This window comes from Falco biarmicus, chromosome 8, assembly GCF_023638135.1.
Source record: "Falco biarmicus isolate bFalBia1 chromosome 8, bFalBia1.pri, whole genome shotgun sequence".
In the NCBI taxonomy this organism is placed as follows: Eukaryota; Metazoa; Chordata; class Aves; order Falconiformes; family Falconidae; genus Falco; species Falco biarmicus.
In genome coordinates this window covers 8,580,787-8,603,720 of record NC_079295.1, presented here as the reverse complement: position 1 = coordinate 8,603,720, position 22,934 = coordinate 8,580,787, and the positions used below count along the sequence as shown (strand labels likewise).

Below are 22,934 nucleotides of genomic sequence, written 5' to 3'. Positions count from 1 at the left end.
ACTCCACAGCAATTAAAAAGCACTGAAGAAGTCCTGATGTTACCATCAATTCCTAACATTATAGGAACTAACAGGTGAAGTTACCCTTGACCATGTTGACCGTAAGCAAGCAGAAGTTTTGCAAGCCACTGCCTCCCCTCTGATACACCAGCCAGGAAAAGGAGAAGGCTATTTCATTTTATCTTTTGATGCAGAGAATAAAGAAGTTTGAAGCAATATCCTACCCCAGGTGGTATCGTCACTAACTTAGAGACACCACCAGCGGTAAAGCAAGCTTTCCCAGAGTCTAACAAAAAACAATCTCAAAGCAAACTTGTATTGTGTACTGTCTCTCTGTTCCCTACTAAATATGTTACCTTTGCTCAGTATTTTTAAGAGACATACATACTAGCTATCAGTTTGGAAGCCTTCTCCGTTTTTATTCAACACACGGCTTTATATTTCAACTACAAACAGGAGCTTGATTGTACTAGCAGGACATGTGCATTTATATGAAAACACTGTGAAAAGATTTAACTATTTTGGTATGTGACAATCTTGAGCTGCTTCCCAATCACTGGAAGGAGAAGGAAAACCAAAGGCTCAGATTAAGATGCTCTTGAAGACCTGGGTTACCTTTTGGCATGCCAGCTGCACGAGAAGACATTACGTCCATTAGGTTCCTGCTGCATGACCTGAAGTAGTCCAATTTGATCAAAACCTGAAGTCCTAGATGTATGCCTATATTGGGTGGGACTGTATACCTGTTAAAATAGGTGTCTTGTATTTGTCACGCCTGACTACAAAGCAGCACACAAACCATTTTTCCACAAACCAATCTCTGTCAGTTTTACCCAGTAAAGGTTTAAGAAAGCAAGTACTGCTTGTAAGTATTTTTCTTTTTTTTTCCTGCATGATCCTATCAGCATTTCTAACCACAGAAGAAAACCCAAGGATTAAGGATTACTAAATACGCTCAGGAAAAGGAAACTAAACATTTTAGAGCTAAACATGATTTCAATTAACAGGTAACAATGACCTGAAGCACTATGAAACAGTGCAAATGAACAGCCCCCTCTAGTTACCACCTTACCCTGAGCTCAGAAAGAGCTGTTATGTTGAAGCAGCAGAAAAGCACTTGTCAAATGTCATCCAAGTGTCAGACCAAACAAAGCTCCAAGCCAAAAAAGGGAAAGATGAGGACAAAGAGGATGGCAGAGGATGAACCGTGCTTTGACAGTGCGGGTGAAGAGAAAAAAATGCATGTCCTCCAAAAACATTCCGCCTATTTAAGTAATTCAGTGCCGCTGGAATACACGTATTTACTACATTGCTTAGAAACTAGTACATCATCATGTAAAAGCCTGCACTATGCACCGGGTCAGGCCAAAGATTCAGCTATGGCAGTATCCTTTTACTACAGCACAGACCAGCAGGTGATACCTAGTAAAGAACAGGAGACACTTGCAGAAGGATGTAGACCCACAACAATTGAGTCCAGTGACTTCAAATGAGCCAGAGGTGTCCTTTCATTTACACAAGGAGGGACACAGGATTCGCCCAGGGTAGAGATACCTGACCTGAGCAGTCACTGCCCTGGATTCTTGCCTCCAGCCAAGAGACAATCTAGAAAGCAGGAGCACATGAAAACGTAAATCCCAGACCAGAGGAGTCCGAAGTTCCGTAGCACGTCCAGCTGCAGATACAGACAAAGCAGCAATTTCAATTCATGAACACTGCACATGAGACCTGCTCTAGGAGCCTTACGATTAAGGCACTCAAAAGGGACCATAACTTGGCCTAGATTTTTTCCCACCTTCCTGCGGGAAGGATGATTTTCCCTTCCAGCGAGCAATGGAAGGTACCAGATCACAACAGTGTGGATCAGAATGCCCAAACGGAGCTGACAAGAAGCACCTTGGGCTTCCCCTCCTTGCCTGCTGCAGAGTACAGGCTCCAACACACAACCAGGGTTGTGACTGCCTCATTCCAGGTCCCAGAGCCTCTCCAACAGCCCCTGGAAAGTCTGGAGAGCAACAAAACTGCAGGAATCAAAATGCCTCCAGAAACCTGCAACAGCTTTCGGCATAAGAGGAATCCTTCTCTAATTCAACCTGGCAGTAAACTACTGATTCTCATGGTTTTACTTTGAGCTACAGCTGATTTGAGAAGCGGTGGGAAAGAAGAAGTTGCCATACAACCCAACCATGACAGGAAAGAACTGACTGTAATAAGAAGCCAACAAACCAAGGAGTTCCTTTCCACACAAACCTATTTCTTCAGACCATAAAGGATAAATTTCCTAAGTGATGTTTCTGTAGCTTAACATACTGATTTTGTTCATCACTCATGGAACAGTAAGAAAGATTCACAATTACTTCAAATGCATGAAAACTTGCAAGTGCTGATTTAAATTGTATCATTGTATGTTAAACCATTACTCCCTGTCCAGTAAAGATACCAACTAACTTGCACTCACACACCCGATGCTTTGCATCACCACTTTTATTTTTCTTCTCTGAACAGAACTCATTAGTCAGCCTGTAATTACACAGGCTCCATATCACAGCAACGTTACATCATAGCTAACAAGTAAAATCCACATTTTGCCATTCAAAAATCTTGGATATCAGATCAAGAAAGACTATTCCCGTTAAGCCTGATTCCATGAAAAGGATTTTTTACTAGGTATGAATTACATGTAACTGCATGACAGACCAAAGTTCCTCTTCATAACCCCGAGTACTGTTTATATTCCATAGTTCTGTTCCAGAACACTTTTTCTGGACAGTTAATTCCAGAACTATACTTTTGTGTAGGTTGGTATGTTTGCATAGCATGATTTGAACATGCCTGCTTCTCCCTTCCCCATACCTGTACATGCATCATTCCTTTCTTATCCCTCTGCAAAAGATGGATAAACGGATGAAAATTACACTTGCCATTTGATCTGCAAGACTCAGCAGCAGTAAGAACTAGCTAAGGCCGTACAAAACAAGGTGGTTTCAGCTGATCTCCAGATTCTGAGATGCCAAGGAAAACCATCAGTCTCAGCCCAGCACTATGCCTGACTGGCAGGGATGTATGTGTGTGAAACAAAATGCAAGAAATCTCTATTAATGTCAACAAGCTTCAATAAAAAAGAAGCATTGGATTTTATCACCACAGAGGATTAAAAAAAAAAGATGAGTGAGCAGATCGTTGCTACCACTTACCAGCCTGGAGAACTGCAAAAAAAAATATCTACCATTTAAGCCAAGGGATAGACACTCAAGGGGAACAAGAACATCAGAAGCCCTGTCACTTCTTTTTTTTTTAAAAAAAAGCAGCACACTAAAAAACCATACCCACAAAAAACCCTCACATCAACTTCAAATATTACTTTTTAAGATCTGTACAATCCAAAAGCAAACAGGTAGGAAAGGCAATAAAAGGTACATTTCCCAAAAGTTAAGAGGCCAAAAGACAGAGCAAAAAGACGGCAGCTGTAGAGAGAAAGAGTGATCTGGCCAGAGGGCATGGATTTGTTCAACCTGCTTGGTCCTGCCTTCATTGAAGGGCTCCAAGAACCCACACAATGACCTTCCAAAACAAACTGGCTCAGATGTCAAGCACCCTCAATATGGGAAACACATGCATTTTAAGTCTGATCAGCTATAGCGTAGAAGAAATACAATAAAACTTACTGGACACTGTGCCGGACTTGTTGACAAAGCTACCTTCTCCTTTTTGCTCAGCACCTGGTTACTGCTATGCACAGAGGTTCTGAGCGTCCAAAATACTTAAGAATACTTGAAATACCATTTTGTTGCAAAAATACGCCCATTTAAAAAAAGCTTGACCTCAACCCAACTAATTTAATCTATTATTTCACAATACTATTATCTTCAATTTGCACTTAAATTACAGAAAGTCTTCCACTGCTGCTTTTAAAAAAAAAAAAAAAAAAAAAAAAAAACAACCACAAAACAAACCGAATTAGGACATCTATGCGGTAATCTTCCCTCCCCAGTATAATTTTCACTGGCATGTTTACAAGGAATAATGACAGTTAAAAACAGAACACGGTATGAAACAGCATCTGGTCTCTTTAGCAGAACGAGGCTCATGTACAATCATTTGTATGGACACCAAAGTACCCAGCTAACCAATTTAGTTCTAGTACAAATGCCTCAGAAAGGAGTGATTTATTTCAAGTTAATCCCAAGACCCATGGAAGTTAAGGTCAAAAGGTCAAATACTTGCAGATAGAACATGACAAACAAGCCTGGGAGTTTGTTTTTGGTTTTTTGAATAAAGAAAAGCAAAAAAACAAAGCACCACAAAACACAAAATGCACTTATAGCTACAGTATGACTATGAAATATTGGATGCATCAAACTGCAGCATGCAAAGCACAAACTGTGTAGTCCACAAACATACTCTGCTGAAGAAAGAAAAACCTCACTACCGCATGTTGATTTAAACATATTGGAAGAGATTTGCATAATAAACAGAACCACATGTATGAAGTTGATCAACTGGAGTCTTGTTTGCATTACTTTCCGACTTTGGAATTTAAGTGAACTCAACCTTCACATCTAACTACATACTATACATATAAAAGGAATGACTTTTGTCAATAATTAATCACAGTTGTATGTCCTGTTCATTTACCTTCTGCATCAATGATCAAAAACTCCAAAATATGCACATGTCAGTCATTTTTTTTTTTAAAACGTGCACCAAGAAGATAGTTTAAATTACATTTTCTTTGCCAAGTTTACTTTTCCACAAAATAGGCTTCATTTTGGGGGTGGTTTCTTTTTCCTTTTTTAGAGTTTCTCAGTTCTACTTACACATCACTAAACTGAAGCACAAACTGCAGCAAGATCTTTGGCTATTTTAAAACCTCCGTTTAGTGATGCAGCTCCAGCTAGAGGAACTTTCTGTATTAATTCCAATATTAAAGAATCAGGTGTACGTGTTATTTTGGTTCCCCATGAACACAAAGTTGTGGTGAAACATTGGGATTTCATGGCCATTCTTAGCAATATCTATGTATTCCACAGCATAGCACAGCAGCAGACTTCCTAGAAGGTCTGACTGTTTCTACTGTGTATTTAAAAGCCCTGCTCAGAATAACCTTTTTAACAGAAAAACAAATTTCCTTCTTCAAACCCAGAAACAATCACTAAATACATCTTAGCAAAACAATGTTACTGAGAGATGACAGGATCAAGGTCAATTCAATCATCCATGACTCCAAAGAGAAGAGGGAAGTCACATAGGAAAACGGGAGAGGTTAAATAGCAATTACAGAAATAATCACAGCAAAAGCCTCTCCTAGGTGTTCAGCAGTCCTCCATTCCACACTTGGTTTTTAACGCTGGAGGCCCTCTGCTAATCTAAATGAACTCCATTTACTGCCACGGGCAACAGCAGCAAGGCAGCTAATCGGACCTGAGAGTAAATACTTTTAACCCGGGCTGATGCGATTTACACTCCCCTTGCCATCCTTTGGGTCCCTCCTGCTTAATACATCCCCCCAAGCCAATGAAATCTGTCTGTTGATTAATATTTTGGGAGAACCTCAATTGTTGCAATAGCAACACGGCAGTCCCCAGCCCACCAGCAGCAGTGCCAGCACAGGAGCCTCTGCTTCATTCCTTGTACTGTGCCAGCCCTTGATCCACTCACCTTGTTTTGTCCTTCATTGCCACTGAAATACTTCACCCTTGATAGCACTTCAATCCAAAGCCTGAGAAGCCCACAGATTTCCTTTCGTCTGATTGAGATGAAAACCTAATGGCAAACCTGTCCACAAGGAAGGATGAGCGAAGAGCAGGCAGATGTCTCTGCAGTATGACATGAAAAGACTAAATCTTCCATGATTCTTGGAAAGCTTCTTAGTAAGAGCCTCCCTCGGGCTATCCCAAGGTCCCTTTGCTGTCCTTTTAAATAAGGAAAAGCCAGGGTGTGGGGTGGGAGGAATAGAACATGCAAAACAACAGTAGAAGAAAAGCCAAGGGATTTCTCTGGAAACCCTCAGCAAAAAGATCCTTTTCTTTTTGATAAGAACAGGAGCCCTCAAAAAACAGGGGAATGAAGTTAAAAGTACCAACAACTGCATCACAGCCTGATCCCCCCTCAATAATTCCTGCATTATAAGCAATATTTAGAGTCACTTCCTACTTTGAAATAAAAACCTGAGAGCAAACAGGTACAGCAAAATATTCCTGCAAGTTCTCACTTGCCTACAAAGATGCAGATAAAAGCACACTTCTCTCTTTTGGAGTCATATCAAAGCAGTACTTTCAGAATGTATTTCCCAAAGCTCTTATGCTAATTTTCTCAGGAAAGAAGGAAAAGTGCAACTTTTGGGTTGAGACTTGCGATACTAATAAAACATGCATTTTTCAGAGGAGGAGTAATCTCTCTGCGTACATCCACTCCAACTCAGCCCCCAGCATTTCAAGTCAAAGCACCAACCCTGTTCCAACACAGTGCAGCAGTAAAATATTCTGACATGCTTATTTTTAAGCTTTGCATAAAATACTGTTTGGGAGAACGTGTCACATTCCAAAAGGCCCTTCTTATATATCAATTTTTTCATTCATCTTGTACCTTTTCTTTAATAAAAAAAACAAACCACACACACACAAAAAAAGCTTTTGATATGGATCCTTTCTGCTTATATATTCTACTCCGTATACAATTACAAACAATAACAAACAAATTGTTTAGAAATCCATCCATACCAGTATCAGGAAAAGTTAAGCTTTTTCCTCCCTACTCGCTCAGTTTGATAGGATTATAGATTATAAGGCTTTCCCCAATATACTAATGAGAAATAACTGCTGCAACCACGCAATTCCAAACAGCCCCCTTTTTTTCTTTCCCAAGTTGCAGAAGCATCATTTATTCTTATGATGCAGTTTAACCAAAAAGCCGAGTCGCAGCATGGTTTCATACCCTGCCAGCCCTCCCCTGCACAGCCTGGCTCTGGGGAGAGTGCTGGGAAGTCCCATCCATCACGCACGACACCGTATTTACACTTCATTAATAGGATTAATACACACGTTGCAGAAGTCGTCGGGAAAATTGCCACAAAGCAATTCAATTCCAATCCTAAAACAAGAGGGATTTTTCGTGAGCTGTCAGTTTAAAAGACTCCCCCCCACCCCTCCCAGTGTTGTCAGAAAGGATAAAATCCCAAGAGCTCTTACAGTTCCAACATAAATGTTTGATATTGGTCAGATTTATCGCTGGCAATACCCACTTGCTAATTATAAGACAGAAAACTGCTCTAAGCTCAGCTTCTTTACAGCATCAGGCACCTCAGCTGAAACCCATTAGAGCCCCACCTATACGTGACATCTGAAAAACTATGCCCTGTAACCAAAAGCTATATTAAATAGATATTTAGGTCAAGCCCATAATCTATCTTCCAATAGCAACTGGCAGCCGCAACAGCGTTATCCCTCGTGCTGCCATGGAAACAAAAGGAGGACCGGTGATGGAAAGCACTATGCAGCCTTCACAGCCAACGAGCCAGCCTTTCCACAGTGGGCACTTTTGGGTTTGGGAATTCAGGAGCACCTCTCCGTCACCGCAGCACTTGGGTTTTGTCTTGAATTTTTAAATCATTGAAACTGATGAGTATTTTGTGGCTAATATTCCCACTCTCCCCCTCGTCTGCCTTACATCTCTAGCCATACTTAACCTTGCTGATTCGGGTGATTTCAAAGATGTTCCCTCCTTAGCTCCCACAGCTGGAGCAAGTCCCATGCTTCCCACAACAGGATGGAATGATGTATAATGTTTCCCAAACCAGTTTCATGCTTGAAGTTTTACATCTAACACTACCAAAATATTTGTTTTGTCCTTAAATATAATGTAGCTCCAACCAAAACTAGTCATCTTAATCCCCCCGCCCACTCCTCCCCAAAAACCCCCAAATCCTCAAACCAAAAAAAAAAAACAGAGAAGATATTTTAGCTGTAAAGATGTTTATAAGGAAAAATAAATAACATACTTAAGAAGAAAACCTTCTCATTCCCTGTATTTTCACAGTGGGTTGGGTTCTGGTGCCGACGCATGGTTAGTTTAAGAAAAATTAAAATCCCGCGGATAAAACCACTGTTTTCTCTTGAGACAACTCTGCTGCTGGAGAAGAACAGCACAGGTCCAAGAGACATTCTGAGCAAAGGATAATCAAGATTACAACTTAATTCCCATAAAATGTACATTCCTTAATACTCAGCAGCATCCCTCAGAGAAATGTGACTGAAAAACACTGGTCCCAGCTCGCCCTGTTTACAACAGGGCAGCGATGACCACAACAAGTAGAAAGGGATATAAAAAAAAGCATACAAAGAGAAAATGAAACATCATTTTACCCTGCCACAGTACAAGTGGGAAAATAAATGATCACTTTGATGCTATCTTAAATTGGTGGGTTTTTTTTAAGTATCATATTAGCCTTTTTTATTATTTTTTTCCCCTGCATGAAATGTACTACCTGAGCACAACAGAAAAAGCATCCCTGCCGAAAGTGGATTCAGACAAACTAGCCAGCCTCCACCTGGCTGGCTGTACCACCCCATCCATGCCCCTGGCCCCCTCGCCTCCCCCAGCCACGCTGATGATAGCCCTTTCTTTTCCCAAGCACATGCACGGGGCAAACCCACAGATACCACTGCTCTCGCATTCAGCAAAGAAAGGAATAAAACTTAACCCTGGCTTAAATCGTTTCTACAGTTCTGTCAGCCAGAGCAATCCTGTCGAATACATACAGCCAAAATCTATTATATTGCTTCATACTCTTGCAACAGGAGAAGCAGCAGAAAGCAGCACTACTCACATACTAGGGCTCTGGGCTGTCCTGATGCCTCAGGTCACTTCTATACCCCATGATCAAGTAGTATCTTTTTTTTTTTCTTTTTTTTTTTTTTAAGACAATATACAATATTTCTGTAAGCACCAAAGCCTCAGAGAACACAGCTAAACAAGTAATCATAGCAGTATTGGACTATTTTTTGGAAGGAAAAAAAAAAAAAAACCCAGCCACTGGAGATGAAACGTTTGGTAAATGTCTTATTTTGCTGGGTTACACCAGAAAGCAGGTCAGTGTCAAAGGTGAGGTCTGTTTTATACCGTCTCCTGTCTCAAGGGAAGGGTAGCGCCAGCACAGGAAAGATTACCCCAAATGTAACTAAGTGAAAATCTGGCGATAAGATTTTAAGCTGTAGCAACCCGTGCTCAAGACATCAGAGGAGTGACGTGCTTCTTACAAACTGATGAATACCAGCAGTTCAAATACAGGACTAAACTCGTGTCCAAGCAAAGATGTCCCAAAGTACCCAAAAATGAGACACTTCAAAAATCATAGCCTGTGCTGTCTTCCCTGACTACCGACAAACCCAAGGAATTAAGCCTTTCTTAGTCAAATCTGATTGTTAATGAAAAACCTTCCTACCAGGCATCAAAGCTGAAGAGGGACAGCTTATACAGCTGGCAAAAAAAGAATCAATGTCAAAGTATAAATTAAAAAAGATGAAGCGGGGGAAATGAGAAGAACATTCTCAATTAATATAGATAATATAGATAAATAATAAATTAATAATTTATTTGGCAACTCAGAAAGAAGAAAGTCACAACAGAGATGCAAAAAAATGATTGAAAAACGTTGCTTGGCAGGCTGAACAGACTTTGAGCTCTTCAGATAGAAAAGAATGGCTGTGACTCAAAAACCAAGCAAAAAATAAACAAGGGGGGCTTGGTGACTACTTGGTAGAGGAGAAAGTAGGGGTTTTTTATAGGTAAAACAGCCACAATACTCAGTGAAAACCAAGTACGAAGTCAGCCTGCTCAGGATTTCCACCACTGGGATTCCACAGAAAAGATTATATTGGGGCAACGTCTGAGCATCACCAAAAGCTAAGCAGCAGAATGTGAAACAGGTAGTGGTAAATGAGCAAAACTACAGCAGTCTGGGGGCTGGGAGGGAAGGATGGAGATAAAGGGACTATCAAGTCCTTAGCAAAATAGCAACAAAAAGCACCAACTCTTAAGAGCGGCAAACACTAAAACCCAGACTAGTAATTCATCTGCCTTTCTAATTCTGGCACAGGTCAGCAGCAGACAAGAAGGGACAAGGTGGCATCACACACCTTGCCCCTGCTCTCCTCCAGCTTGGCTCTACTTGCAGCTCAGGTGTAAGTAGCCTCTCCATATAAACACAGCCCTTCATGTATTTTATCCATCAGCTAATAGCTGTGCATCTCCACTCAGGACCGGCACTCCCAAGGTCCTACAGGGGACCCACAGCTCAATTCTCTTTGTATTTCAACAAAAGAAAAAGTTTTTGGGGTGTTTTGTAACCTGCCTCTTGCTAGCTTTACAAGACATTTCTTAATCCTGATGTAAGAAGGGATAATCAAGAGCAGTTCCATCTTTACCCCTCTCCTCTCTTGTAACGATCCCTCGACTTCCCCTTCCCAGGCTACACCACCCTGCCTAGCTGGACTGGCTCTTGCCTGGACCAAACCTACTGTATTTCTAATGCACTTTTTTGTTCTGCTATACTTATTTCCAGATGTGAGGACCACAGTCACCCCCCCCCAAAGCCTCCAGAGAGGGGCACGCTACACCCTTCTAATGGAGGCATGGCAACTTGCTGTTTTCTGTCCTTAACGCCCTTTGCTTTGAGCCCTGCTGAGCACTTCATTCGCCATTCTCACAAAGCTCTTACAGATGCCAAGATCTCCGCTGAGACCTACAGCTCATTCAGAGCTGCAATACATGAGTTAGCACTGCCCTCTCCCCATGCAACTCTCCGCGCTCATTCACATCAAGTTGAATCTGCCAGTATGTCCGTCATCAACCACGCAGGATTTTTCTGGAACCGCACAACCAGCTCCTGTTTTTTACTACCCCAAACGAATCGTAAACTGCCCCCCGCTTTCATCCCCTTTCCCAGGGCACTCATCAATAGCTTAACCAGAAGAGGCTGCAGCACAGATTCCTCCAAGACTTGCCGATGGGTTTTGTCAAAAGTAAAAATCAACTATTTATTCCTATATGTGACCTCCCACTTTTTTACAACTCTACAAGCAAGAGGACCCTCCCTCTTACCTGATGATAGCTCTGCTCACAAGCCTTTGCCAGAGCAATTCCTTCAGTCACCAAAACGATTGCCCTCGTCCTCCCCTAAAGAACTCCAGTAAAGGTGAGGCAGGATCTCCCCCATAAAAGTCAAGTCTGTCCCTCCCCAATGCCTCGTTTATCCCTCCATCTATGCAGTTTATTGGCAATTTCTCAGCTTGGTGGCTGCCTGCTGTCAGTGTGATTAACGGAGACAGAGGCAAAGCCTACCCCCCATCACACCCATGCAGGCACGATGAAGTCAATATGGTTAAATGGGTGTGATCCAGTAACTCGGCTCGCAAACCAACCCTCTCCTGCATGCCTAAATGCTCTTCCCCCCTCAAACAACCTGCAATCAAGCGGTGCTAGACAAGACTGTAAAATGAACAACGGTGCAAGCGAGGATGCTTTATTCTTCCACTGCCCTGTACCATCTGGTGCAGTCACAGCACCCAGATGCCAAGAGATGCAGTATCAAATCTCAATTACTTACAAATTGACTTATGGCCCAACTTCCTTGCTTGTCAACCAAAATCTGTGCTCTGGCAAGATACGATCATTCAGATTTACCGTTTCAGTTCTTTAAATTGTGGCTACAGAAAATGGGTCCAGCATGTCTGCACATAAGTACATCTAGAAAAACATTTCCCCTCTCCACAAGGGAAATTATGACTTGTTTATGCAACACATTTCTGAAAACATTTTTTAGAACTCAAGTCATGTCTCCAAGATTGCTATGCTGGTTGTCAAAACAGAGCCTTTTTTTTTCCCTGACTATACCATATGTAATACTAGGTCCACTTTCCCTAACTTGATATCACCCATGCAAGATTTGGAGACGATTAGTGGAAAATATACAAATGAGACACTGTTCTCCAGAGAACAGCACAGCAGGAATAATCTGATGGGTTTTATATTTATTAGCCTGATGCACATCTAACTTGTTTAAACAAGGCTTTTGTCAAACGTCAAAAAAAATGTTAATGCAATCCAAGGCATGCTCTCAAAGGGAATTAATGCTGAGCTGGAACCAATGCAAAAGCCTTAGTTACAGCAACAAGGAAACAGTGAAAAGGGGCCCCTTTTTATTTCAATTGCAAATAGACCCACTAAGATAGAAAGGTTTATTTCCTAACAGCTGATATAGAGAACCAAGAGCAGGAAATTGGGGTGTGGGCAGGTACTGGAAACACCCTGTGCCTGTCTGGAAGATTCTGCCTCCCTAACCTGGTGGGGCAAGGAGGGGGCTGGCCACCCCTGAAGGCGGCCCAGGGACAGGCAGGGACCCTGGGTGCTCTCCGTGCCCTCCCTCTCCTTCCCCTTGACTGCAGGGCTCAGCTTCAGCAGCGCAGATGCTCATCTCAGGTGCTCCTTCAGATGCCCAATTAGTTTTCTTTTTCCTGTAATAAGGATAATGCCTGCTTACTCCATTTCATTACCGTTTTGCCTGAGACTACTAAACTACCGAAACACTAAACCATCACAGATCCATCAAAGCATCACTGAAAACCTGCGTCTTAACACACAGTGCAGCTGAGTGAGAGTCAGGGTCCAGAAGCAGACAGAAAGCAAAGAGGGATGAGCTCGGGGCTGCTGTGATATTTTGCCTTAAAACTGCTTGCAACGTAACAGTTAAAAAGGGTAGTATGTGACTGAACACTCCCATTAGAAAAGTGGCTTCCTTCCCCAGCTTCCTATTTAAAAAGCACCTGCTATTACAAGGCATTTCAGAAAACAGCAGACCTATACAGCAGAAAATATTTATTTTGGAAACGAACAACATTTTTCAAATGAACTTTAGACTCTGTGACTAACCATAACACAAAGCCTCTTTCAACTTCCACTCACAGATAAAACTGCAAGTTTGTAGGGAGCTGAAAGCAAGCAAATCAGCCATTCTAAACCCAAGATTTGCAGAAGTTAGCTATCGCTCCTTTGCCTTCTCCTCCCAGGCAGCCTGTCCCACCTCACCCCTGACTCATTCAGCACTCTGGAGCAGGAGCAAGAGAGTCTGGCAAAAAGGATGCTGCAAAACACATGCAAGCTCAACTTTTTCCAAACCTCAACGCTTACTGCGAAGTTCGAGAGGTCTGGTGTGTTGCATCAAGTCAGCAAGGGGAGAAGGAGAGAACAATCCTCATCATCGCTACACTGATTTATCACCATTACACAAGCCATGCTCACAACCCACCTTCCCACATCACACAAAGAATTAGTGCAAGACCTCAAATCAATGGGACCTAAATCAAGGCAGAACCGACATGCCTCCGAGGCTACCATGACATTTTATTGAAAGCAAAAAACTCCAAGCTATATGCAAATATCAATTTACTAATACTTCTCTATTTGAGGTATGGAAAGCTGAAATTTTTAGCTTTGCTAAAACTGGTAATACTACATTTTTTAAAGAACATTCACCCAGGAATAAAAATGTTCTCAGTCTTTGCAAAAATCTTGCCCTCTGGCTATATTCTCATTTGTGCTTCCTGGATGAAGCCAAGAACCTCAAGTACATTTTCAGAGCTTCATCAGGTTCCCATCACCTCCAGCACGTACTTTAAACTCAAATGATTGTACTAGAAACAGTATTTTCGAAGAAGCCCGTGCAGAATTCAGGAATCAGAAAACAATTTAGCTACAGCTAAGAGACCTGCACTTCCTTCCTTACAAACCTACTCTAATGCTTTTTGTACCCACTATTTTACAGCACACAAGCGAGCCCAGCTACAAGGGGAATTTGCAAAAAGAATCCACTTTTGCAAAACACCTCTTGTTGCATCTTCACATTTTTCTCGCTTGGTCTGCGACACACTCTAGCAAGCCACATTGTAAACAGACTCCCTGCTAAACGTCTGCATTCAAACACTGAAGAAATTACTCTCTCTTCGTATTCTGTTCCGTATTAACGCCATAACCTCCTACTGCCTTTTCACAAGCTGGGAAAAGAAAGCTGGAGGCCAGTTATCCCATCACGGCTTTTATTCTTTTTCACCTTTGGACCACTTCCTAAGGTAAACTCAACCACATTAGTGACTGAAATTCATTACAAGAATTGGTTTTTTTTATGTTTGGAAAAACACTGAAAGTCAAAAACACTTAAAGATCTAAAACGTACTTCAAAGCTAACAAGAAGGGTGTCAGCCTCTACTCTAGCAACAACACTAGCACACGCTCTTAAAAAAATAATTAACACAATCAAGTGCAGCCTTTAAAGTATAATAAAATGCAGCCGTTTGGAAGCAGTACAATGGAAAGACAGAAAGCAAACAACTACAGCCTATGTATCTTAACAAAACCACCCAAAAAAGCAGCCCCAGAACACGCTACACTAAATGCAGGCTTCCAGCATCTTGGAAGTCATCAGAGGGACCAGCTCTACCCCCTGTGTAAAGCTGTTCTGTCAGAGCCTTGTGATGGCCCCAGCGCTATCTCACACGCTGCTGCCCCAACCACAGCACAAGCTTCACCTTCAGGGTGCAAAACTGGCAGGTTTTTCTATTTTTTCCTTTTGGAGACTTTGCCTTTAATTCTGCGAAATCCAGTGTGCTGTGAAAATCCTCTGGCATCTCCCCACCACCCTCTGCTAGACCAGAGCATGGTACCAGAAGCGGAAAAAACCAAAGGACAACAGGCACCAGCCAGCCAGATCTCTAAATATTTAACAATCCTGTTCTCAGGGATGGAAGTGACAAGGCTGGACTTGGCATATTTACCTGTCTGACACGGGCTGATTTTCTGACGTTACAACAAGACCCACCATTTCTGTTCAACTTGCTAACCAAAAGCGGCACTTGGCACGAAGAAAGGAGAACTCAAACCGTCTTCAGGATAGCACACACAGGGACAACATGTGGTTAGCACATCAAGTCAGCTACTGGTGCAGATCTAAACAATTTTTGGCTGCTCCTCCCCGTTTAAATGGATTTATTTTTTCCCAGGCAAAGGCAGACACCAGGACAAGCACAGTGCACACTGCAGCTGCTGCCAACAACTGTAGCAGGCCCCATCACAGCTACAGAATTTTGTAATTTTTTTCAGCTACAGTGCGTAAGAGTTCACATCCCAAACCGAAAACAAAGCAAACCCCAAAATAAACATCACTGTCTTACTAATTGAAGGGATTTGTTGCTTCAGGAAGGCCGACATAAACCACTGCTGTGGGGTTAAGAACATATTTTTAGCTCTCGGTCCTTCCAACATTTTTACTGAGACTGCGTGAGCAAGCCAGAGTCCAGCTACCCATGTTGCATCAGTAAAAGCTCTATCTAGGAAGTAGGTTTTACACATAAGTTTATCTGAGATGCCACAGGACGTTTGTATTAACTAAATCTCAACAACACAGGGTTTTCTTCTCCCGCACCAAGCTTTTCCTTCCCTGTGCAGCAGCAGCCAGTAAATTTTCACAGTTGTCTTCCACTGCGTTGCCTCACCATGCTGGGCTGGGCACAGACGCCCTATGTGACAAGAAACTTAACAAGCACAACTGAGTATTAACTGATAAGCTAAAATAGTTTTCTGCCTAGTAATTTTTCAGCCGAGGGTTTGTGCTCTGACTACAAGTACGCCCTGCAAGGTCCACCACATGGGCAGTAGCGGGATGCATGTGCAATACATTACACAAACTCCAGCCTTCTCCCTGCAATGGCCTGTGCAGAACACAGCACTTACCACACGGTGTATCACAAGAGCAATAGTTTCCTTTAGCGTTCATAAGGGAAACAGCCTAGCAAAATAAAAGTAGAATTTTAATAGAGATACCTATTTTTATTTTAAGAAACCTGACATGGTATTAAAACCACATTTTTAAATTGTCATTGCTGACCTTTCCATTTAATTCATGGAAGTGGGGGGGAGGGTGTTTGCCATCCTGCAGGTTACATTGTCAACTCACCATTCTAGCTTTAAGAGAACAAAAGCCTGAACTCAACAGCAAAGGCATGGGGGAAAAGGGAAGGGTTCTGAAACCAAAGGAAAAACAAGTATTTCCAAGTTAACTGTCTTTACCTTGCTCTAGGAAACTGTGTTCCCAGAAGGTATGACGTATGAAAACTCCCCCCAGTGAGGGTTAACTGCAGCCCAACACGCTGGGAAAGGCTCCAAGGCACTGCTGCAACAAGCACTGGGCTTCAAGGAAGCCAGGCCAGGCCAAGTGCTTTAGAAAGCACTTCTCTGCCACAGCACTAGACACACAACTGAATACAGGGTTTTTTTTCAGTCTCCATTCTTTAAAGCTTCCAATATTTCAATAATCAAGGAAAAAAAAAAAAAACCAGCCGCATTTGAAATCTAATCCACAAATTACACTTGAGCGTGTGTTTAATGACTATCTTAGCCAGCGCACTTAAACGGCCATCAGTGTCACATGCTGCCACTGCCATCTTTGAGATCAGCCTTTCCAAGAAGGCAACAAGTTTCCATTTGAAACGTGGTCCCAAATGATGCTGTAACGTTGTTTCAACCACATTGCAGATTTCTTTCTCCTCAAGAGCTCATGTCACCCCGCCCCAAGATTAGTAAACCAGCATCAAGTTGCACCTCACGGAAAAGAGAGCTGGAAGAAGAAACATGCCTCCTGCTCGGTACATTTTGTGTAGGGAAATCCAAAGCTAGTTTAGTACAGAAGCCTTCAGATAAAGTAAATGTACTTATTATCCATACATGCAGGAGAGTAAGGAGACAGACCTTTGGTCTCTGGTTGTAACTCTAAAAATGAGGTATTCCCAGCAGGGAAATCTCTACATTCGACACAACTGTTAATCTTCTTCCATGTTTATGGATAAACAAGACATTAAATATCCTAAATACCGACAAAAGCCAGCCAAGAAAATCCAGCTCATTTGTAAGAGGTGATTTGGGTGATTCGCAACATCCGAAATCCAAGTCTCCAGATCATTTAATTTAAGGCAGAGGTAACACAGTACATATCAGCTGGTTCCAATTAACACTTCACCTTTATCACCTGCAAAAGTATTTCCTTATGGGCTGAGAACCACCCATTACTCATGCCTCTGCTGACTCACGGAAATATTAATCAGCCCTTGAAAGGTGCTGTTCCACCATCTTATGCAAATTACTGCCAAGTCATGGAGAAAAGGAAACCAGAGTTAACCATGATTTAACAAGATATATCTGGGTACATAAAAGAATATTCACTATAAAATAAAATCAGAACAAACAGTTCTAGACCCTCTGCTTATTTATGTTAAAAGGCGGTTCTTGCAGTTAGTACAATGCACAGTAAAAACAGCAGAAGAATACGGTTTCCAGGTAATCCATACTGCCCAGCTGATCTTCCTCTTACTCAGACAATAAGATGAATATCTCATAACAATTTGCTCAACCTTATCTGCCTCAGTGCCAGCCTCCAGTGCAAGTGTCTAACACATCATCTGGGACTGGCCAGTTCACTGGGGCTGCAGGTTATCAAGAAACCTAATGGAATAAAAATATCACATCATGCTGCCCTTTCCTCTGGGAGCAGCTGTAGAATCAATATAAGGCTAAGAAAAAGGTGAAAAGGCAGACAGCAATTCTATGCAGGATCATCTTGCTAGGTCGCATTACAAAATTAAATGCTGAACACAAGCCTACTGTTTTTATAAAAAAACCTGGGCAACAGGCACTTACCAACTTGAAACGTGACCATCTACTCAGGTCAAAGTGCTGTCCTGCAGCAAGCCCTCGCGTCACTGCTGCCTCGGAGCCAGACTGAAGCAGATGCCTCCAGGCCCCATAAATGGTGTCTCCATGCTGACCAGATGCTTCTCGTAAGTTAATTATAATTAAGCCTGCTCATCATTACAGCTGACATACACATTCAACATGCCCTGCTCTATCCCACACACACCATGTATATGTACCAGAAATTGTTTCCTTCCCAGTTTCTAAATAGCTAAACAAGGTGTACAGACATGTTTGTGATCTACAACAGTCTGGAGCAATTTTCATCACTGGAAATTATGCTGAGGCTACACCAGGAAACAAACCAACTTGTAAACTGTGTTATCTGTTTAACAGCCTTAGGCATCATAATACACAACAAGAACAAAAGTTATCTAGCAAAGAGTTAGCTTAAAAACACACAGCCAGCATTGCAGTAGAAGTCAGCATAGCATCATCTGACCAAAAAACCCACAAAACCAACAAACCACACCACCCAGGCCGCCTTTCACGTGCGAGTTTTTTTTTTTTTTTTTTTTGAAAGTTCATACTTTGCCTGCAGAAACTAAACCATCAAACTGAATCCTGTCCAGCTGATAAATGAGGGAATGGTCCTGGGGGCATGTCTCAACATGATTTTATAATCACCCCAACACACAGGTATTCATGCCAATCAGTAGCACCTGTAACTAGTGAACTGATTCATCCAATCCACTTTTAAATAATTCAAATAGTTACAATTTTTTTTCCCATTAAAAAAAAAACAAGCAGCATGCAGTCACAGAGGGTTCTCAAACAATTACTGAATGAAGAAATCTCTGTCCAGGCAAGTCTCTATGAAGGAAGAGTCTGAGATAAATGCAGTAAGAAACCCACTATGGATTTGAGGCTGCAAATTGTGCCTCAGAATTAAACACCTACTGAAGATCACATCTAACACCTCGAGAATTGAAAACTGCTGATCACTCTAAGCACCACACCATCACACCTTGAAGTATCTACTACCATTGACAAGGTTTTGATCTACTGTTCAAGTAATCAAGCTTTATCACCTATGCAACTAACCTGTTCCACACAGCCTGCCCCTCCATCCTTCTCAAGTACTCATCATCTGCTCTGCTAATTCACACCAGAACAGCTTACTCCCCTGCAACAGCTTACTAGGAGACTTAACCAAGTCTGTTAGTTGTCAATAAATCTGTAAATACAAAGTCACTCTACTTTCCTGTTGTCTTCCAGCCTTCATCATCACCCACTACCCATTAGCCCAACACCTGCTGCACTGAGGTAAGCAAGCTGAAGTTTTATTTTTTTTTTGCGTGTTAGAGACACACACATACACAAGACAACCCATCATCCACCAGCCTGAATTTAATCTAAAAGCTCAATTGCCAAGAGGAGAAAGAAAAGGACCACCAGTCCTAGTGCCCTTGTAACAGACAGCCACCATCTTCAGAAGTCATTTAGCTGTTTCCTCGAAGTCTAAAACATTGTAGAAGTCTCACTATTCATGAAGCTAAGAGAAATATGAGTGGAAGTGATCACAAAATACAATGAGGAAAAACAACAAAACAATGTAAAAACACCAGCTCTGCCGTTTATCCAGCCAGACGACTACCTTCCCATGCATCCTGAAGGACGTGGCAAGAAAATTTTACCTCCAGAATGACAGGGGACCTGGACAGCTACAGCCCAAGAGTAGTTAACACAGGTCAAGGTGGGGGGATTTTCATCTGAAGAAAAAAAGCAAGCTTATGAATGTTGAAAGGTGAATTCAGATAGCTAAACAGTCCACCTGCAGTCATGCACTTTATCGTTCATATTAAATAGAAAAGTCACTACAATCTTTATTTTTACCAAAAAAAAAAAATGCTGAACTTCAAAAGGAACTGCTGGAAATCACATCTTAAAAAATGGAAAGCTGACAACATCACCCTATTCAAATTTGCAGATTTGAATGTAAAATGTCAGAGATTAATCAGATTTGGGATTACGAGATTTTCTGCATAAACAAAAGAATGAGCAATGTAAGTTTCCAATACTTCGATGCAGACGTATTTGAAAGCTAGTATCCTAGCCTGTTACACAACGCAAAAATACAGTAAGCATTAAATATTTTGAAGTTACCATGAAAGAAGTTGTCAATTAGACCCTCAGAAAATCAGCCTTCTATTCCAAAAACCAAAAAAGATGAGTGCCCCCTCAGCAAATCTGCAGACACCACCAGGCTGTGCGGTGCAGCCTGCAGGCTGGAGGGAAGGAATGCCACCCAGAGGGACCTCGGCAGGCATCAGAGGTGGGCCTGTGCGAACCCCACCAAGTTCAGCAAGACCAAGTGCCGGGTCCTGCACCCGGGCTGGGGCAACCCCCCATATCAATACAGGCTGGGCAGAGAGCGTATCGAGAGCAGCCCTGAGGAGGACTTGGGGTGTTGGTGGATGAGAAGCTCAGCCTGGGCCAGCAACACGCCCTCACAGCCCAGAAAGCCAGCCGAACGCTGGGCTGCACCAAAAGCAGCGTGGCCGGCAGGTGGAGGGAGGGGATTCTGCCCCTCTGCTCCGCTCTGGTGAGTCCCCCCCAGCAGCGCTGCGTTCAGCCCTGGGGCCCCCAGCATAAGAAGGTCCATGGACCTGATGGAGCGGGTCCAGAGGAGGCCACGACGACCATCAGAGGGCTGGAGCCGCTCTCCTGTGAGGGCAGGCTGGGAGCTGGGGTTGTTCAGCCTGGGGATGAGACGGCTCCGGGGAGACCTTACGGCAGCCTGCCAGGGCCTGAAGGGGCGGCAAGGAAGCTGGAGGGGGCTTTTTACAAGGACGTGTGGGGATAGGGCAAGGGGCAATGGCTTTAAACTGACAGAGGGTAGGTCTACATACAGATATTAGGAAGGAATTCTTTGCTGTGAGGGTCTGGCCCAGGCTGCCCAGAGCAGCTGTGGCTGCCCCATCCCTGGCAGTGTTCAAGGCCAGGCTGGATGGGGCTTGGAGCAACCTGGGCTGGTGGAAGGTGGCCCTGCCCGTGGCAGGGGGGTGGAACTAGGTCATCTTCAAGGTCCCTTCCAGCCCAAACCGTTCTGTGATTTTATGCTCTACTGGCATTACAGACAAGCGTTCACATTAAACATGCCACAACACTACAGTAAAAAAGCCTGAACACCCATGCCAAAAAACATAGGGAGACTGAGCCCCTCAAGCTATGTTAAAACACAGCCTTTATCAAAAGAGCAATCCCTAAACCTGAGTCGAGCTACTCCAAACCACAAAAAATCCCCTACCTCCCCCCTAAACGTAAAATCAACAATAAAGGAGAAACACGATGCCGTTCTTTCAAGGCTCCTTCAGCACAGGATGTTTTCTCCTTGCAGCAATTCAAAGGCTGTTGAAGTTCTTTTCAGTAATTTCCAAATTATTTTCAGAATTGATTTATAACATGCCCAGGGACAAAAGCTACCAACAGCACAAGAGTGTACCGAAAACTTGAACTTTGTGTTTCATTCTTCATGTATGCTGCCCTAATAGCAGGGCTAGAATATGCTGAACGCATCTGTACAACTCCAGTCCGATGCCCGAGGTGTCAATGAGAAGACCCCAACTGGGCTGCCAACCTCCTGCAGGTTCAGAAACCAGTTTCTGCAATTCTCCAAGCATATCCCATACTTAAATAATCTCTCACTTTATACAAAATTAAACAGCCTTAGTTTCTAGCTCTAAAATCTCCTATAGAAATTAAACAATACACTCATTCTGAAGATTCAGGTGACCAGAAACAAAGACTGCAAAAGCTATGCTGTAATTCAAACTGCATTTACACCAATTGTCTCCACTTAATGTAGCGGCCCAGAGACACTCCTCAAAAATGTTGCCAGCATCTCTGATAGAAGCACTAAAACCCCAACAAACAAGAAACCAAACCCAAACAAAAAAAACCCAAACAAAACCAAACAACATAAACCAATCTAAACCCCCCCAACAAAACAAACAAAAAAAGTCTCACAACCACTTTGTGGCTCAAGGTTTTAAGCTCAAGTCACATGCTGGAAAAAACAGGACATCAACATGAAAAAAAAATGAGAGTGCTAGAAGACTGCTTATTTCAACACCCATGAATCTTCAGCTAATTTTATTGGTTCCACAATCATATTTTCCTAGGTTTGGCCTCTTGGGTGTACATTCTACTAAGCAAACAAGAAGAAATAAAGGTGGTAAAACTGATTTTAAGTGATTTCATGACTTGGAGTTTAACAAAAGTGCTTTTATAACTCACAACCTCCCTCCCTGCCTCCCAAGCCCAGAAGGAAAGCACACAGGAGTGGAGGAAAACAGTGCACGGCCTGACTCCAAACTCATACCAGACAGCTCACTAGCCTAGACACAGCCATAAAATTATTAAATATGCCAGAAGTGTGCCTGAAATGAAGACAATTCAGCCTGACTTAGGTTTTTTATAAATATTCATATATTATATAAAATTATTTGATAAAATATATATGTAAATAGATCATATGCAACTTCCCTGAATAATGCCAAGCCATGAAAAAAAGGAATTTAAAAAAAAAACAACACTCCACTGAGGCTGGCTGCCAAAGGTGCAAGAGCTGACAAGACCAGTTAAACTGTAGTGGTCTGAGCACAGGTGTAGCCTTGGTACATCAGGGAAGCACTCTGTTAAAATTACACAAAGCTCCCCGAGCTCTCATCCAGTACTCACGGCTTGATAGTCAAGTATTTATTAAAGGTAGTCCCACGAATGACTGCCAAAAAATATAAATGCCATTTTTATTAACGTTTACAGGAAAAAAAAAACCAACCCAAACTTTCTTTATGGTTTCACTGTGATTTCTGTTCCGTTTTTACTACACATTTCTGCAGCAAGCACTTCCAGCATCCTCCCCCGAGGACCGGTGGCGTTGCCAGAGCAGTTCTGTCACGCTGGTACCACGGTGGAGGCCAAGGGACAGCACATGTAAACAGAAAAGGCCAGCAGTGTTTGTGATGCCTGCAGTGACACATTCCTGGGATTATTCTGCAAGAAAGGAACTCAGATCAGGTCCAAAAAGAAATGAACTTTCTACTTTGAGTTTGAACCGTGTAACCCTGCTGTAATGGAGTGCACGCACCATGCAAAAACAGTAGTACTGGGAATTTCCTGTGCTGAATAAATTTGCAAAA

General features: G+C 42.5%; 1 protein-coding gene across 11 annotated transcripts in view; it reads right to left on the bottom strand.

The window, feature by feature from the left end:
• AGAP1 (ArfGAP with GTPase domain, ankyrin repeat and PH domain 1) overlaps positions 1 to 22,934 on the bottom strand; it is a 382,734-nt gene that overhangs the window by 261,089 nt on the left and 98,711 nt on the right. The gene's annotated exons all lie outside the window — the stretch shown is intronic.